This window comes from Saccostrea cucullata, unplaced genomic scaffold (assembly GCF_032062105.1).
Source record: "Saccostrea cucullata isolate Sc308-1 unplaced genomic scaffold, CSIRO_AGI_Scuc_v1 ctg2780, whole genome shotgun sequence".
Taxonomy (NCBI): Eukaryota; Metazoa; Mollusca; class Bivalvia; order Ostreida; family Ostreidae; genus Saccostrea; species Saccostrea cuccullata.
Window position 1 is genome coordinate 1 of NW_026935132.1, and position 20947 is coordinate 20947.

At 30.1% G+C, this 20947-nt stretch overlaps 1 pseudogene; it reads right to left on the reverse strand.

Moving 5' to 3' along the window:
• Positions 1 to 145: 145 nt before the first annotated feature.
• Positions 146 to 8477, reverse strand: LOC134241993 (tyrosine-protein kinase Fer-like; annotated as a pseudogene).
• Between the last annotated feature and the right edge of the window lie 12470 nt (positions 8478 to 20947).

The window sequence follows — 20947 nt, forward strand, 5'->3', positions numbered from 1 at the left end:
AGCAATTATGGAAGAAAATAACCTGGATTGGAGGTAAGTTTGACATTGTTTATTTCAAAAACAGTTATTTTTGCTTTCTGTTGCCCATATGATTTTTTTTAAGTTTTAGGAATATCCCTAGTTTAATCTGCCAAAAAGTAAAAAAAAAACCTTGATTGTTCCTTTATTTGTATGTTGTTTAACATCCCAGGATAATTTTTCACTCGCATGAAAAAGCCACTATTCGCCTGTTGAGAGCTGCAAATTTTGCCTTATACTCGAGTCTCAGGGCTACTGAGTGATATGGGATCTTTTTCTTGCAAGCACCTGAGGGGACACGGGAGTTATTCTGCGACACAAGAGCAGACATCCTGACCACAACGCCACACAGGAAATGAGTCCTTTGTTGTAGTTCTTCTTTTTCTTTTATTAATTTTTTTTAACAAGAAAGGAATTGAACCTTTAATAGAGAACCTGAAAACGTCAACTACCCTAATAGCCGCTGTATTTTATTTCTCAGTCTCTTGCTTATTTCATGAACAAAATAAGAATGTTTTCACGTGACAATTTCAGCGACAATTAAAAATGAAATGAAAATCATTTAAAATTAGAATGTGGTCAAAACTTGTACGGCGTAATAGATACAACAGATACAAGAGCAATAAAACAAAAATTTTACATCGTTCATATGTTCATAATTATACAGTTTTAAAACAGAAAAATGTCAGAACTGTGGGTCATTTTTTGTGAAAATGTAGAATTAAACCGGAGTCATTTGCATCATATTGTCATATTTTGATCGTTCCATTTCGATATTCACTGCACGACATTGTACTATCAACCCAAACTTAAATTACATACGAATTTAAACTGCATACTCCATCTAGATAAGCACATTGTAAAACCTTTGCTTTTTAGTTGTTTAATTATTGATAAAGAATGTGATATAGAGAAACCTGTCTTCTAGGCTTAACTAAGTCTAACCGTAATATACTTATTCCTTATGAAGAAATGCACTGGGCCCTGGCGATAAGTAGATATGACAAAACAACGATCACTCTTAGAGCTGTTCCTTGATTCTCGAACCAAAAAGTCGCCATCATTTAGAAGAAGTTGTTCTGCTTCTTCACGAGGGATACATCCATGAAACCAAGCTTCCTTTTTCAAATTGCCTCCTCTAACTATGGAGTTTTTCTATAGCAAATGAATAATTTACATCTTTATACATTTTTATTTCACAAACTGTATATTGCAATTTATTTACATAAAAAGTTTAAAAGGAGGGGCTTTAACGAGACCAAGCGCATTTGCGCATACGTTTACACGTACTGTTGTTTCAGACGCGTCACAAACTCTTGATTGCTGCCACAGCTGAATATGCAGTTTTTTTAAAATTAAAATCACCTTCTTGAAATAACTCATTTTAAGATATTGTGAATTGTATTGTAAGTTTTTCGTAATTCTATTTAAATTCTTTAGTTTAAATAACGCAACTTAAAGAACATACTTGTAGTCTTTCACCTTGAAAAATGTTTTTTACCAGTTGTATGGATAACTTAAAATGCGTGAAGTAGATTAGCTTTTTTTAAATTTATGGATCATTTAAATTCAACAAAAAAGAAATACTTTAGTTTCATAAACATTAACAAACGCATTTATTTAACTGCATTATCAAGTCTCATTTTTATCTCTCTCTCTCTACTCTCTCTGCTCTCTCTTCTGTCTCTCTCTCTCTCTCTCTCTCTCTCTCTCTCTCTCTCTCTCTCTCTCTCTCTCTCTCTCTCTCTGTCTCTCTCTCTCTCTCTCTCTCTCTGTCTCTCTCTGTCTCTCTCTCTCTCTCTCTCTCTCTCCAGGTAAAACAACGTTATATGTTAAAGAAAACAACGATTGGAGGGAAAATTCTTCTATATTGTGAGGAACATTCAATTTTGAAAATGTATACACATCATTTCTATTGTTTATGTAAAATTACTGCGTCTTATTAAGTAACTTAGATATTGAAGTGCTATTTTATTGTGTTTTCGTTTTTGAAACGAGGAATGAATATTGTATTGTATATGTTTAAAGTAAATATTTCACCGTTTAGTTTTTTTTTTTTTTTTGGTCAATTCCTATTTTTGGTGTAATTTTAGCAGATAATTGTGTGTAAAACGAAAAAAAATTTCTTTATATTGAAATTGCATTGCCCTTATTCTACTTTTATAAAGACAAGATACCAAAATTCAATATTATAATATTAAGCATGGCACACACGAATATATATTATATATATTTCAAATATTCAAAAATGTGTGCCGGTTCGATTTAGTGATTTCAAACAAGACTTGGCCTCATTAAATCCAAGCTCACAGTTTCTGAGAAATAGATTGAGAAGATCATTTTGTTTCAAAACATTATCCGATAAGTACCTTATCTTTCCATTCCGTTGGCTTGAATACTAATTGACCAAATAAAGATGCTAGATCCCTTTCCTGTAAGGTATTTGTCTTCAGAAAAGGTACAAATATTTCATTATCCTGTAGATTATCTTTCCATTCCCGTTTAATCCCATCGAATTGCAAAATTACTTCGGAGTCGCCATTCGTGAGCAAAGATTCAGTTTCCTGAATATCTTTCAAAATCTTTTCTTCAGAAGCTTTTATTTGATTCGCCTTCTCTTCATTTTCTTTCTTATTTTGTGTTACTTTTTCTAATAGTTTTCTCGCAAAATCATGCACAACACCGCAAATTTCATCTTCCCTGTTAAAAATCACCTCAATAATTTGTTCATATTCTTCGTCATCAAAGTACCTTGTGTTCTTTTGAAACTTAGGCAAAATCAAGCATTCTATTTTTTTAATGTCGTCTGCCAATTTGTTTCTTCTTTCTTGAAGAACCACTTCAAGTTCTGTTAAGTCATGTTGCTTATGCACATCAACAATACACGTTACGCAAACTGGTATTTCGCAATCTCTGCAGAATATTTCACAATCGTTCTCAGCAGCACAGTCATGCTTCTCTATTTTTGATGTAAAGTTTACAATTTTATGTATTTTTATTGTATCTGATAAATGCATAGATGTACAGGCACTGCAGAGATTTAAATGGCACAAATTACAATAATATTCAACGCTATTCTAACACAAAGAACATCGAATTACATCCTGTGCAAAAGTGAGTGGTGATGCCATTTCCTTCTTTAAATTAATGTCTGTATTATAAATCCATAAAAATGATTCCTACAATATAATAGTAAAATAGAAGATAACTGAATGTACAATATGACTACTTACCAATTAGACTTTTATATAAAAAAAATCAATAAATAAAAAATACACATCTACTAAAATATCACATTATTTAAAAGATGCTTCTTTTTCATTCGCTATGACAAAGTTTTTTTTCAAATTTGAATTGAATATTCAAAAAAAGTATGCAAATAGTGACAAATAAAGAGCATTGTGTCTTTTAGGCAAGAAAACACTGTAAAAAAAAAACTACCCACTGCGACAGGGGACCTCAATTTATACGGTTTCATCAGAAGGACTTGTCAATAGGATTGATGGTGAGATTCAAACACACAACGAAAGGATCAATTCCTTACACTACGACTCTAGAGCAGGGGTCCTTTCCATAGCGAAATGCAGGCGACTTGTAAGTACTTTTTTTGTGTAGTCTATCATATGTAGTATACAAATGTTCAGTAACGTTTAAAAAAGATCACTTGTTTTATAAAACTCTCCAAATGTTCGATGTGTTCTGTGCTTGTTGCAAGTATTTTTTTCTCTTTAAAATTAAAGTTGTTTCACATGTAGTCCTTAATTTTTCTTGCTTATTGGATCGATATGTTGTTCTTAAAACAGTTTTAAACCACAAAGACTGTAAAAATTATTACATCCCCCCCAATCTTTAGGTTGAATGAGGAAGTTGATTAGTGACATCTATTTTATACTTGTTGAACTGCACTAATATCCCACTCAAATGAAAACAAGTGGGATATTCAGTGCTTTACTCACTCCTGCCACTTGTAATCCGGACAATTTCGATGAAACTGGTGTTCTAGTTTTTCACTCCAACGAAAAAACTTTTGATTTGAGTGTTTATGTACTTCATATGATGATATATGTTGACAGAAGTGGAGTGAAATATAACCAATGTACCTAATTGCTTTGTGCAAGATAGAGACAGAAGATTTTCAATGACATTAGGAAAGCCTCCCTTATTTGAAGTAGATATTGTTATTGAGTGCTCACACTTTGACGTACTGTCAAATTACGAAACAAATCATTCATTCTCTACTTATGACAGATTATACAAAAAAGGTATATGTATATATAATTTTGGCGTATATCTGTTGTAAATGATGCAATTAATAAATTTCTGAAATTTTAAGAAATTGTAAACCTTCTATGATGTTCAAAAGTGTGCCTTTCACCAACCATACTTCATAATCTATATTAATTTTTTTCAATTATATACTATTTTTGTGAAACACAGAATGAAAAAAAAAATTAAAACAACAATACGGCTTAACCTCTTCATTTTACTTACATGGACATGATTCAATTTGTTACTTTCAATTATTTTGATTCTTTGCATTATCTCTTCTTAAAAGCTTGCTTTAAGTACGATCAATGTTTTTTTTTAAAGCGATACAGGTTACTCACTGATTAATTGATGTTATTTTTTTCATTAGCCTCGTTTAAGTCAGAATTTTGATAATTTTGTGGCCGTTATAAAGACTTTGTTAGAAAATATACCAGGGTCGTGTTTTGATGTCTTCTTCCATTCCAATAGTACAGCTTTTGTTTTGATACTAAATTTACAACCTATTTTCAACACTCATTATAATTTGTGAAATGTTCTGCTAAAATATTTAAATGTTATTATTATTTCATTTCTCTTAACGTAAAACCTACGTCGTATGACATCATAAATAGTGAAAGTGTTTAGCCTTTACTGGATCCATTATGACGTCATAATTAATTCAATGTTACTTTTTCCTGCACTCTACAGTTTCAAAAAAAAATTAAAAGAAAATAATGCATTTTCATATACATGGGATCTAAATCAAAATCAAGCACAAAAATCTTTATGCATTTCTAATATTACTTATTTTTGGTTATAAAGCCAATTAAATTCAAATATTTCTTTAATAAGAGAAACATACTAGATCTTGATTTAAAGTACACAAATCCAAGAAAATACACAAGTTATTATTGTAATGTGAAAGGAATGCAATATTCTAAAGAAATCTTCAGCTGCAAACTACAATGTAAATATTACATTAATATCTTGATGAACTGTGAGTGTGTCAAAAGCGCGTCGAGAATTTGGTGTTAATTTCTATCATGAAATAATGTGCATTCCTTTTCGTATTTATTTGTTAATTGTTTACGTGTGATTTTAATTGTTGGTATTTGATCCCAATTTTTCCATTAACATGATCTATTTAAACACAAAAATACAACATTTGAAAAATATTTTTTACATTACAAATCTGAAAGGAACCTCAATCACTCATTTAATAATTAAATCGTTTGTAAGTGCAAAAAGGTCAAAGGCAGTAGAATTGGTAAATAACCTACCGCTTCATAGTTTGGGGTAAAAGGTATATATTTAATCACATTTTGTAATTATTTCGATGATTATTATGTTTTTCATTATATTACGGATTGAAAACATCTCTACAAAGACTTCTGAAAAAAATATTTACCAAGAACTATATGTGCTATATTGCATATCTTTGCCCAAACAAAAGTCAAATTTTGAAATGTCTAAAAATCTTGATTAATGCAGAATTCCTTATAAATAATTATTGTTGAAAAAAGCTATTTTCTTTCATGGGAAACTTTATGGAAACCACATGGAAATCTCAAATTATAAATAATTATAAAATATGTCGGAACATTTAAAAACTCACATTCTTTGTAGATTGAACATAATTTGTAGTGGAAAACGGCCCCTTGATAACAATTACGTCACCTCATCCTTTAATCAATTATCTGAACTACTTATCATGTGACTTCAAATTGAATTTCATGAATATATATATACCTTTTTTCTATAGCATTTTATTGGAGCAGTAGTGTACGGGAAAAAGAAAGGTGAAAGTAATTATGACGTCAGAATTGTTTTAGCACCAAATAGTTTGTCCAATGCCATGGCCATTTACTAGATCTTGACCTAATTATTATACATGTAATTCTAATGTTACAAATTTGGAATTTTTCATTTTGTCTGATGTCAAAGTTAATATTTCCTGCACTTTTTTGTAGCCTGAAGTTTGCTATGAATTATAAAAAGAATGCACCGAAATCTGACATTTATAGATTTCATTATACGTCACTGATTCTAGATCAAAGAGTGCGCCATTTTTTTTTCATACAGCGTCTTCATGATGGATATATCAATTAAACTAATTAAGTCTATTTTATGTAACTTACTTAACATTACTTTTCAAACAAAGATTCTGTTAAAATGAAAGATACGCTAATTAAAATGCAGTAATTTTTACAGCACAATTGGAGCTAAACTTAATTCATTGCAGATGGATATCTGAGTATGCAATTCTTGTGTTTTGAAAGAAGATAATCGTCATTTTTTCTTTATTTGTAGAAAATATTTTGATACTAGACGCTTAATGATTAATGCATTACTTGTAACTCATAATGTAAAAATGATTAATATGCATAAATTGCTATGAGGAGATGATTCCTTATCTTTGCAGAAAAATGAAAAAAAAAATGGTATTGTTCAAAATTTTATTCAGGAACCAGGTCGTTTTAATTTACACTTAATTGAATTATCTCTATTGAAATTATTATATTTTTTTTAATATCAACACTGCATTTACACTGTATTATCACCAGTATTATTAATTGATATTATTTACTTATTCATAATATAATTGTTTTAGTTCTTCTATGTACATGTATAAATAATTGTAAAACTTTGTAAATGTTGTATGGCTTTTCAGATTTTATGTATTTTATATCTATGTTTTCGGAACTTGTGCCCAATCCCTTTGACATATTGTCAATAAAATATGTTCAAAACAAAACAATGTTACCAAATAAAATAAAGCTTTGAATCGTTTTATGACACCAAAGAACTTTATGCAGATGGTATCTATTTTTGCCACCACATGTCATAATTAAAAAAATTCTTAAAGTTAACTTGATTGAATAAATTGAATGAGAAAAATAAACTAATAAAATCTATTACAGTCTCAGGTTAGGTAACCGACAGATTTTATGACGTCACAAATTGGATTTTGTATATTTTTTTCATGAAAGGGTAAAAATAAACGAAATTTTAACAATAATTAGCTGTAAGAATTAAAGAGCACAGGAACGCTCAAGAATATTATTTATACGTATATTTCATTTATATCTTCAACCTACACAATACATCAAAATACTGAGCCTGAGCAGATCTGCGCTTGTTGATTTTTACACGAAATATTGACGGAATATATACATTTTTTTGTAGAAATCATAGTAATTTTAAATTTTCATCATCTGCCTGAAGTCATTTGAAACATATGACTTCCTTGCTTTTTAAAATATTCAGTGATTTGAAGTCTGCAGATATCCCCCTTTTTTATAACATAATAATATATTTCTCTGTCAAAAATGATTTTTGGGTCAAATATTGGCCATTACCGAGTAAAAGCCTTTGATATTTAGGTAACTCAATATGTATAAATTTATATGTTATCTTTTCTATTAAATGGCCTTAATTCTAATTGTCCAAATATTGCAGCCATGTCCTGTTCTTCTAAAGGTTTGATATCAAGAATGGGCACACACGTATTTAACTCTTGTGGTGATTCCATCAAATCAGGTCTAATTTCACGATATTGCAATATTGCTTTAGAGTCTTTACTAGCGAGTAAGGATTTGGCTTCCTGAACAGCTTGTAAAATCTTTTCTTCGATAAACTTATTTTGATAAGCTTTCTCATCATTGTCTTTTTTGTATTTTGTTAAATTTTCTCTTAGATTGCTTCCATAATTTTGCACAGCACGGCAAATTTCCTTCTCTCTATCAGATATTCTATCAATCGTATTTTTGAATTCTTTTTCACTTTGTCTTCTTTTTGTTTTTCAAGTTTGGACACAATCGAGCATTTAATTCTTTTCATGCACTCTAGATGCATATTTTTCTTTTCTTTAAGAAATTCCTCCAATTTTATAAAATTATGTTCTCTGTGTACATCAATAACACATTTTACACAGATTGGTAGTTGGCAATCTCTGCAATATATTTGACGAGTGGCTTTCTCATGAGAGCACATTTCCTTTTTCGTTGTTTTCTTTTTGAAAGTAAAATTCACGATTTCATGTTGTTTGCTTTTGTCAGATAAATGCGCAGAAATACAGATACTGCAAAGTTTAACAAGACATAGCTTACAATGATAGTCCACGTCATTCTCACATAAGGAGCAACGACTTGCGTCTACATGTAGGACGAAGTCGCAAGAAGATGCCATTCCAATATCTCTCAATAGATACCTGTAATTATTGTGAATAATTATTAGTAATTATGTTATTGACAACATCTGTTACTGTATTTGGTTTTAGAGATGTCGTACCTAAACCTTCTCACTTTTTTATATCACAAGTAAAAGATCATTTCCTCTGCATTGTAGTACATTTAATAATCTTAAGGTTTGTGAAAAAAGTGATGTCTGCAATCTTTCATTCATCAACTTCGCTTACTTAAGCGGCAATATATTCCAATCATCTTCAGTTGATTTAATACGCAAGAGCATTTTCTTCAAATAAAAAAAAAAATAAAAGGAGAGAAGCCACACTGACAAACAAGTTGATGAAACAAGAATACCAACAATCTCGTTTGAATATATCATTTTTCAAGTTTTGGTCGATACAATGTCGTCGTCAGCAAGTACGGCAAGTACGACCTTTCATTAAATCAAATGCTGACTGACGTTTTTCATTCTAATTGCTGGTAATTATTTTCAAACTGAATTGTATACGTGTTTATCCAGGTTTATTCCTATCACAACGAAGGGAATGTGACCTGTCGGCAGGGGATGCTCAAACCTCCATGGAAACTACATATGTCATCCTACTTCTGATATTTTAGAGGTCCATGTTTGCTCTGATACCATTTTGTATTGTTTACATAGACAATGAGCTCGATATTTACTCCTTATCCACATACATATATTTCACTGTAAAACTTAAATTGATTGAGTATTTGTTGATTTATGACCCATTGAGAATTTCTCATTAATTCAGAAATTTCCACGTATTTCTATGCAGGGCCTCAAATTAGGACCTTTTTCGTGGTACTTAGTGAATTAGGTAGTGAAATATTGAACCCACGACCTTTGGACCAGGAAGCAAGCGCTCTAATAACTAAGCTACCGTGATGGTTTTTTGCTGTTATATTTTAGCAATAAGTATTTGTTAAAGCATATTTATTTATTTAGGGAAAGGATAAGGAAAACAAAAAGTTGAAATAGTATAATCTCATAAAAAAGATATTCATATTGGTACCTAGAGATTGCATCAAAATACTAGACCAGTAAATTGAATAATTATATGAACTAAGATATTAAAAAAAAACGAAAACAATTCAATATTTAAGAAACATTTATAAATTGTGTTTTTTTTTTTTCAAAGCTCTTTTTAATTATTTTTTCCTGCCTTTTGGTGCTTGCTGTTTGACTGTTGTTAAAACTTTTAATTGAGAATATTGAGGTTTTTTTTCACAATTATTTTGCCTATGAAATAACTTTTTATATATAATTACAATTATAGTAAAAAGTAACTTCGACATGATTTTAACAATTTAATCATGGTAATAGATTTATCGATAAAAAATGCATTTACAGGTAAATTATCACTGTAAAAAGAAGAAAAATTGGTGCATACGTATTTCAAAGCAAACGAAAGTGGGAATGCATTGGAGCAAATATATAATAGCGCTTGCAATGTCATTAAAAAATATAAATGTCAGATATTTCGTTGTTTTTGTTTTTTTTTTTTTTTTTGTCTACACCCGTATTTGACTTTTTGGTTAGCCAAGCACGGAAACACAATAGCACTCCCTATATAAGTAAACATTCACCTACTTTACTGCGGTGTGGCTATCACATGGACGCGGCACAATGTTAAAATTTATTTTAATTCTATTTTCAATTAAAAAATGGAGTGTTTACGCATCTAATTCTTATTAAAACAATGCATGCATCGTAAGAATGTTACATAGATAAACGGCAATCATAATCAGGTATTGTCAGCAATTAAGCTTAATCGCCATATGGCTGGTTGCATTGTTTACCCCGAGGCGATAGATGATTGACACGATAAGAAGCCAAACTTTGAAGGTGCTGATGATAAGAATCGGGTAACAATGGGCTTCGTATATATAATTTCTTTTAAACATCCTATGGCATAATTGCCAAATGTTGTGTTTGATCTATGTAATTTATTGTCGTCTTTCGATTCGTCAATCAGGAGAGAGAGAGAGTGTGTGTGTGTGTGTGTGTGAGTGAGAGAGAGAGAGAAAGAAAGCATACAACAAAGATTTGGGTATTTGTTATTAAACTTTGTAAGACATAATCAGATAATGCTATCTTTTAACTCGGAAGCAAAGATATTAATAAGTAAAGTTGAAATCAACAATGTGTGAAAGTGAAACAAAAGCTACAAAAATGATTCATTAATTGATGGAAATTTAGAAGATGTCATTGCTCTCTGGCTTCCCCTCGCTCTCAATCGCTTTCCCTGTTTCAATGACTTTTCCTTTCTTGATGACTCACTCACACACACACTCTCGCAACGTATTTTTCTTTCCCCAAAAAATTATATTTTAGCGCAATTCTATTTATGCAATCCTACTTTTTGTGTATGAAAATATTAATAAACCGAATTGTTTAAATTTGAATCTGTTTATTCGACACAAACTATATATCATGTTTTTTTTTTTAAAATGAAACTAAGAAATAAATACGTATGTTTAAAAATTGCTCAGAATCAGTCTGGCACGCACAAAGAATGTGAGTTTTTTTAACTGATCAAATTGTGGACGAATTCTATGAGTATTTTCAAATTGTAATTACCCAACAAAACTGTTAGAAATATCAATAGCGTAACATAACTGCCATCCATGTATACTGCGGACTGCGGGTAAGTATTGGGCCAATTTTACAAAGAACAAAATAAGAATAATGTCGTCATAAAACTTATTTCTTTGTGTTTTAACTTAATTCCTCGTTTCACATTGCATACATTTCAAATATGCCAAATTTTCATTAATCCATCATGTATATCAATACCCCTAACATTTTTATCGATGTGTGGGGTGTGTGGTTAAAGTGGTGGGGTGCTCTTGTGCTAGATATAAAGATAGGCACAAACTTATTTTACAGATTTTGCATGTCCATTAAAAAAATTCTGTAACAAGCTCCAGGTCAATGTTAATAAATTTCACTTATACTTATAGTTATGCAATTTCAATGAAAATGAAAAAAAAACAATGTTTCATTTACATACCAAACAGATTTTTTTTTTTATTTCTACGGGGTATTCATCAAGATCATTTTATGATGAAAAACTCGTTTTCAATTACCGTGCCTAATTCACGATGAGTTTAAATATATTTCATTGTACTATGTACTTTAAACAGATAGCTAATCAGTGATTTAAATAAAAACAAAGCAGTCTTTTAAATTCGTTCATTGATGTTTTTTAATGTCCCATTGAAATTCACTTATAATTTACTCTAAAATATATGCCAATCCCTGTGTGTATAGATTAGAAATCTAATGTATTGTTTACAAGGAAGTTTTACTAAGAAAAGGACAGCTTAGATTACAACGCAGAAACAATACAACAAAATAACGGGGACAATACAACAAAATAACACGGGGACAATACAACAAAATAACACGGGGACAATACAACAAAATAACGCGGGAACAATACAACAAAATAACACGGGAACAATACAACAAAATAACGCGGGAACAATACAACAAAATAACACGGGAACAATACAACAAAATAACGCGGGAACAATACAACAAAATAACGCAGGAACAATATAACAAAATAACGCGGGAACAATACAACAAAATAACGCGGGAACAATACAACAAAAAATACATGGTTTTGGGAAAAGGACAGGGGGCCCTGAAAAAATTCAAAAAAAAGCGTTAAAAAAATATTTTTTGGGAAAATTGTGTAGAGTCACCGCCAGTGAACAGAAAATTAACACAAAGTACATGTTGTCTGTTTTAAAGGACAGATAATTCAAGCAAAGTACTTTTCAGAAACAATTTTTCTTGTTCATATAATAAGTTTAACATATGAATTTAACTGCATGCTGTGGAATCATAAATGATCCTGGGAAAGAGTGTTCGTAGATTTTGGTGGTCATCCTTTCATTATTTTGTCAAAATAATCAACTTTTCTTTGAATGAAGACAACAACAAATATAAGATCAACTAAAAAAAGTTTGGCTTACCAACAACAGACTCCAACCAAAAATGCTTTCAAGATTTATGAATGTATAATTATAATTATAATTCTATTATTATTATCATTATACAGTTTTACAAGTAATTAAGTGATATGAAATTATAAAATGATAAAGTTGTGTAGAATTATAAGTTCAAATGGGAATGGATATAGTTGTAAGGAAAAAAGAGTTCATTTTTATATATTTCAGAGAATTATTTTTACTCTATGGGTTACAAAAATGTATACATGTACTAATCAATGTTTTGATTCTCCAATTCCATTCGAAGAACATAAAAAAGATTGAAAAATATGGATGAAAATTTTTCTAAGTACAAAGGCATGTTTTATTGCATAGAAATGTATTATTATTATAAAAAAAAAATGCCTCTTACCGTTGATGCTATGAAAGATGTCTGACTGCTACCTAAAATTGAATACTTAATATATCTCCTTTAAGCACATGATCACTTCTTTTGAAGTGTTTCGACCGAATGATATACAAGTACCTAAACTGTGATGATTCAATGTCATTTCTATTAATTCTTTAAAGTACTGAGTACAAAATATGCTTCAAATAATGAATATTGTTTGAGTTTATTAACATAATCAAAATATTAATACATGTATCAAGGAAATTTTTTCTTATCTTCTCTCGAGCTCAGTAATTTACATTTACTAATCGCCAAAATATATCACGATACGTTATAACGATGATTCCGTTAAACGTAGTTATTTCAGAGACTGATGTGATTTATCAAAAGAAATAGAGAAGTCCAATATTCAGGGATGCTTTTCAAAAAGATCATAAAATCGTAATCAGAATTTTTTATTATTATACTAGAGGTTAAATTTTTTCTATAAAAACATAATACAGTAGAATTTTTTCTCAATATAAGCTATGTAGTCAAGCTTTGATACAGATTTAATGATCATTTATATACTATAAATTTTATTATATTTTTTTTGGCTTAACCTATAATTAATAATAATAAGGGCTAGAGGAAGCATCAGTAATTATATAAGGGATAAAGAATAAAGGTATCATATTAAATTTTTTTTAATGAAACGCAATAAAAAGAACAAGCATAGACATAAACACAACATATGTAATCTCTGACGTCTGTCTGTTGATGGAAAACCAGGGGGAAAAAAGAAAAGGCGCGTAAAAAGAAAAATTACTAAATTTAGTTGTGAGAAAGTCCTGAATGTAATCAGTAATAAGTGATTTCTAATGTTTTTTTTCTGAATACGGAAGCGGGAGAAACAAAAACAGTTCGTAAACTATTACTAATGAAAAGAAAGAAATAAAAACTGGTTAAAAGAAGAGTAAATATACGTTTAAGGAAAAAGAAATTGACCTTATGTTTTTATGTTTTTCTGTGCTGACCCTTTCAAATTGTTTATTATATGATTTAATCAGTATTTTATCAGATCTCGGAAATGTTTTGCACCAAGAGAATGCACAATAAATTTGTCTTAGTTAAAAGATTTTAATATAATAATTGAAATGAATGTTTAATCTTGATGTTTATTCTTTTTGGATATTTGAATTCAAACAATTAAGAAATGCATGAAATATAAAAATCCATTAATCTCGATTTGGTATGTTTAAGAAGGCTACATTCAAAAAAATATGTTATATTCAGTTTTATTGAGGCAGAGCAGCACCAACGGGTGACTTTACTCAACGTGTGTGTGTGTCTGTCTGTCCGTATGTCTGTCTAGCTGTCTGTGCGTCTGTTCAACTTTGTACCTAATAAAACTGGAGGAGATATGAAGTTATTTTGCACATTTATTGCTTGGCACCATGTCATTTGTAAAATTGTATGGTTACTGACCTTGTGACCTTGACCTTGCCCTTTGACCTACTTCAACAAAAAGTACAAAATATGCCAATATACAGCATATTTTGACATTCAAGTCAGACATAATTCTTTGCTATTTAAAATGTGCACTGATTGTCATAAAAAGTATGAAAATAACCTGTGTTATCATTCACCCTAACCTTATCTTTGACATACTTTACAAAGAATACGCCAGACAGTTTAGATTAAATTAAGACTTTTAAATTTTGAGTGGCGGGTGTTGATACAAGCTGTATAATTTTTGCGCACAAAAAAGTGGGCTCGGTTCTTGATTATTTCTTCCAAATGCTTACCTCAATTGCAAAAAAGGGAAGATTTTAAAAAAGACTCTCTCTCCTCTATCAAGAACTCCTGTAGTTGACCTCTGAACGAAGCATATTGGACCGAATCATCTTTGAAACCAAACTCGCAGCATAAATAAGCCAAATGTTCGATGATTACAAAATCAGGGTGAGGAGGACTATTCACAACAATTATGAGGAATGTTTTGTTGTGGAAAGAGTCACAGAGTATGTCATGAACACACGGTGTAGTATTTTGAGATTACAGTTTTAGGAACGTGGAGAAATAAATCAAAACCCGAGCGCACTTTTTTTTGTGCGCAATAAATATACAGTTTTCTTCAATTAGTGGCAGTGTAGCTCTCCGGTTTATCAATATATTATTCGTTTTGGAAAGCTAAAAATCTGCAGCTAATCAAACCCCTGTTTAAAGATTGTGTAATTGTTATTAAGATCCAAAAAAAAAAATACATTGATGCCGGTTAGTTTTATTCAAGTAAATATGCAAAATTAGAATAATGCTAACCTAGCAATTAAAACGTGACATTTGAAAACACTATCTTTTAATAATCTTCAATCTAAAAGTTGAAAGTAATATCATAAAAATTTGTATTGATAAATTTGATTTAAAAATAATCATTTATCATATAATCATTTAATTAATAATTTTTCATATAATCATTTTCAAAATTTATAAATTTTGAAAATTAATAAAGTTTTTTTTTTTTTAAAGTAACAACAAGATTAAAATGTATTAAAAATAAAATGTGTCAAAATGAGGAAAATTAAACTATTTATAATTAGTATAAAGTATAATGGGATAGCGCATTTTATAAATACTATCAAATTTCACTTCAACGTTAGTGCAGAAGACTATTCGCTTCCAGCTCTCTATAAAACAAGAATTGTTAAATTGTATTTTTATCTCAAGAAGTATTTCTTTTTATATTCTAACGATATGTGAAACGATATGTGAAACAATAGAAGTTGTTTTAGTAATTTTTTTTAGATGAGGGGTTATCAAAAAGATTGTGGACTGAGGCTGTAGAATTAGTACTATATAGACCGTGCTTTTGAAATTAATATGGAATATATAACAACAACAACCAAAAATAATGAAGGAATTTTAAAAATTTTAGCTTGATACGTTCATATTTTGCCAAATGATTAGCAAAAAAAGACATTATATGACCAAGTTTTACTTTTCGGAGTTTAATATTGATAACGTAATTTTGACTTGTCTGACTTTTCGAACCTTGACTATAAATTGACATTAACTGTGCATCCCATTTCTCTCTGAATCTCTTTTGGTATTAGAAAACAAGTACTCTGGATGCTCTACGAAGCAAATTTTAACATTTCCTAGGTCTATACCTTGTTTGTCACGGGCAAAATTTTTTATATAATAATGGAAAAGCCCCCCCCCTTTTTACGTCATTTTCAAGGCCGAATAGGTTTACACACCCCATAAATTTTCATAGAACCTCCAGAATGAGATCAATTTTTCATATTTTATAGAACAATATGCCCCAGTACATTCTATAATCAACGGGAGTTTTTTTTTGACAATTGTTCATTTATCAAAAGCATTTTTCTCAGTTACACTTACGTTGCGCTGCCTGGACATCCCATTACTTACAAAAACATAACAAATTATTCTAAAGATAGAAAAGATGACGCTTATTAGGTGTTTTTGATGTACCTAAAGTGGTTTTATGTCGCTAGTTCACTTTCTGATTACCCCTCGTAATATAAATTTAATAATAAAAAAAACACTTAAGAATAGAGTAAAACAAGATTCAAAATGACTTGTATACTGTAGATTCCTTATTTTTCGCGAGTACTTATAATCGCTAATGTGCTCTTCAATGGCTAATCGCGAGAATAATAATTCGCGTATGGCCGATTGATCAAGAGATTTTACATAGATTTCAGCACCATCAAAATAAAAGCGAGTAATTTTATTTCGCGTGTGGTGCTTCTCGCGTAATTACGCGATAATTAATTCCACGCATATATTATGGAATTTACAGTACTACCCAGTATAAAAACCCTAAAACATAACTTATGCTTGAATTAATGTTTTGAAAAATGTAACTATCCGGAGATGTTATATATTACAAGAGTAAAACCAGATATTTTACAAGAGTATAATCAGAAACTAAAACACAAGCGGTAGAATGGGGATTTTCTCTTATCAATACGACTACAAAGGTAGCAAGAAACATAAACACTCACTAAAAGAAAAACTGCGTCCTTTCCTGTAACATTTTTCTGATGTACGAATATATGGTTCATATATTGTTTGTCTGGATTTTTGTGCTCGAATACTGTTTGTTATCTGCATTTGTTTCACTTATGTTTCTGAAAATCAGATAATTAGCTAAATATAATTGTACTATGAAAATTTTCAAGGTCCTTTTTTCATCATTACACATTTTACCCGTATTATTTGTTAGTATGTAGATTTATGTTTGCATGAAATTTGAGTGAAAAAAAAAACAACAAATTTGATACAGTTTGTTTCTTAACTACAGCAGCATTCTAGATTGTAACTGTAAGTTTAAAGTAACATGTTTCAATATTGATAGTATATGACCGTAACAGGAAGAGTAAATAGACAAGAACAGAGCAGGTTCTTTGACCATAAAATGAGTTTTAAAAATTATAAATTAAGTTATTAAAAAGTTATGAGTTATTCAATAAACATTCAAAATAATAAAGCTAGAGAGAGAGAGAGAGAGAGAGAGAGAGAGAGAGAGAGAGAGAGAGATTTGTTTTTAAATGACCTTTCAAAACAACAAAATGCGTTATTTCTTATTAAGTTTCGTTTACTTACAAGCATTCATATAAAAGAAGCGGGAAGTTTTTTTACTACTTGACCTCGTTTTTTAGTATCTGTTCTTGTGATCTTGTTACTTTCACAAACTTGTACGAAATCAAGTAGTTTCCTGTCTTAGAAGGAGATTACATCAGAGGAGAGGAAATGAACACTTAACATCTTTAGTCTTGTGAGTGTTTATGCTGAAACGAAAATAAGATAACGTTTAAATCTGAATTTTTTTAAAGTCTTAATTATGAAAATTAACAAAAAACAATTTTATTTTGTTTCAGCAAAGGTAATAATCAGACGAGTAAGATCATAAAATAATATTATTGTTCCTTTATAAAACCTTTTATTTACTCTGAGGTTTGTTGCAATACCTTTGAGCTTGTAGATAATATACGTAAATGTAGATATTAGTACTATGACGCAGATTTGAATGTCCATATGTTAAGATATAATACATATAATTATAAAACAAGTTTTAAACAGAAACATTTTGTAAAAGTGAAAAGCTGATTAGTATAAACATGTTTAATCTGAATAACATTATTAATATCTGACATCCGAAAGACAAATTGAGCGAAAGTAAACACAGAAAACGAATAGATATCTAAAGAATTTCAATACATGATAAAAATGCAAAAAAAACTTATATTTTTACATTTTATTACTTTCTGACACTCGTCAATTAATGAAAAAAAAACCAAGGAACACAAACGTGTAAAGGAAAGATATTGCACTCCTTTATTAGCAGACTATTTTTATATTCATATGAAGCAGAATTTATGCAAAATTTTATGCGTGGAAAGAAGAAAACACTTGCTGTGGCCTTCAACTGGACATTTAAATATATCGACGATGTATTGTCAATTAATAATGGTATTTCCATTCCTGCGTCGATACTATATATCCTGGTGAGCTTGAGATAAAAGATACCACAGAGTCCGACACTTCTGCTTCATACTTGGATATTTTAATCGAAAAAGAAACTAATGGTAATCTAACAACCAAGCTATATGATAAACGTGAAGACTAACTTTTCTATCGTCAGTTTCCCTTCCTTATGCAGGAATATACCTTCATCACCTGCATACGGAGTAAATATATCTCAATTGATTCGATAAGCAAGAGCATGCTCTACGTATGAACAATTTCTAAAACGAGGTGAATTATTGACAAGCAAGTTGATGAAACAAAAATATCAGCAGTCTCGTTTTAAGTCATTATTTCGTAAGTTCTATGGTCGATACAATGACCTTGTCAGCAAATACAATTTATCATTAAGTCAAATGCTGACTATCGTTTTTCAAGTAATTGTTAATCAATTAATTATACACTGAATTGTCGACGGATTTTTTCCCGTTATTTCCTGATCATGACAAGGAGCACACGGCGGGTGTGACTGGTGGGCAGGGGATGCTAAATCCTCCATGGCACCTGATCCCACCTCTGATGTTTCGGTGGTCCGCGTTTGCTCTGCTCTTATTTTGTATTGTTTTATGAACTTTGAGAATGAATACTATTCGTTATCTCCATATCCTTCTCATAAAGAAAATTAGTCGGAAAATTAAAAAAAAAAAAAAGAAAAGTACTTATGACTCTATGCATCTATCATTTCTAATGTCCGTCCAAACACGGAAGAAACAGAAATGAAGTAAGGAAAGATTGAATAGACAAAAATATTTAAAAACGAATAAAATCTGGAAATATAAAAAATATTGACCTGATAAATTTGCACATTTTATGTGTTCTCTCTTCTTCAACACTTTCAAAAAAGTCAATGTTGTTACGAACCTTTTCGGCTTGAACCAATGAGGGCAATACACGTTATAATTGTGTAGTCTTTCTTTGATCACTTCCAATTTGTAGAATGGAAGGATAGTTAGTTATTTCTTTTTTTAATTTCTTACACAATTATTTAGTTTATTTTATAAGATTTCAACATATTCTGTTTAGTCACCAGTTGAAAGATCAAAGTTTCCTGAAAAAATTTCTTAAAACATCATGAGCCTGAGCATAAGGCAAGTTTATAATTCAAAATGAATATTGGTATGTTGATAAACTTAATTTCATAATATACTAAAATAATACATTGCATCAAATAGTATAGCTAAATAATTTTAATCTCAATCATTTATATAATAATCGTTGTAACGCATTTACACATTTGTTTTCATTTTATGATACGCAATTAAAAGTATGTTTAAATGTATCAAAACTTGTACAGTAAAACTCCTTTAGTACCATCAAGAATATAGCGAATTCACGGATATAGCAAAGTTATCTTAGATCCTGAGCTATATGAATGAAACAAATTCTGTTGGGAAAAACAAATTACGGATATAATGTAAGTAATTTCACGAATCCTTGTTTTCATTTGTCAAAGTTTTACAAAGGATTTACATTTTCACTGCAACATTTTAATTTAGTACGGGTTACATAATCCAACACAAAACAAATTTACAAATTTTTTCAAATGTATATTAATTCATAATGTTGTTTCCCGCGTGGCGTAGTAGTTAAAGCGTCTGCTCTAGAATCGTTAGGTAAAGAGTTGGTTTTTACGTCACGGGTTCAAATCACACTGTGGGACGTGGAAACCAGTCCGTCGGATAAGATTCAATAACCCAAGATCCTGTGTCGCAGAACGAAAATGATCCCTCACTGCTCAATGGCCTCGAGTGCTGAGTATAGAATAAAAATTGCAGCTTCCAATCGGCAAGTTGTGGCGTCTCCATATGAGTGAAAATTCTCGAGAGGGACATTAAACTTCAACAAATTAAACAAATAAACGACAAATGTTATGAGGATACCTCATAGTTTTTTTTTCAAACAGGCCCTTATTTCATTATGTTTCAACCTACGCAAAAAGCAACAATGATAACTCAAATTTCGCATGCCATGCTCTATGCAATATTCACACATAATATTGTTCTGATGCACCATTTAATAAAAGAATCGAAATCAATTCAATTTCAGTGCAGAATAAATAAACAAACAAGTACAAATTTTACTACCAAAAAACTTCCCGTTTAAATAAGCTTCTTTTATATAAGAGTTTCCAAAAGTATAAAATGTTAATGGATCAAAATACATTTCATTCAAAATTTTCCCTCATTATGAATCTAATTGCTAAATAGAATTTCCATGTTTTAATTTCCTTTTCTTACATAAAAGCGCAGATTCATTTACTGAGCATAATTAGTTAAAAAAAAAACAACATATGCTTGATACTCCTGTCATGTTGTATATTTTGAATTTACCGGGTGGCAAAATTTACAACATGACAAAGTTGTAATGTTGTAAATTTTGCATTTACTGCCACCCTGTAAATTCAAAATATACAACATGACACTCCTGTAAGATATTCTCTAATAAGTCTTTCTTACGATTTGAAATTATTAGAAAAACTTTACTAAAAATTGTCATCGTTATGAAGCACCAAAAATATTAACATATATAAACATGTTAATAAATAATGAACATGTTAATAAATAGCACATACAAAAATGATTTT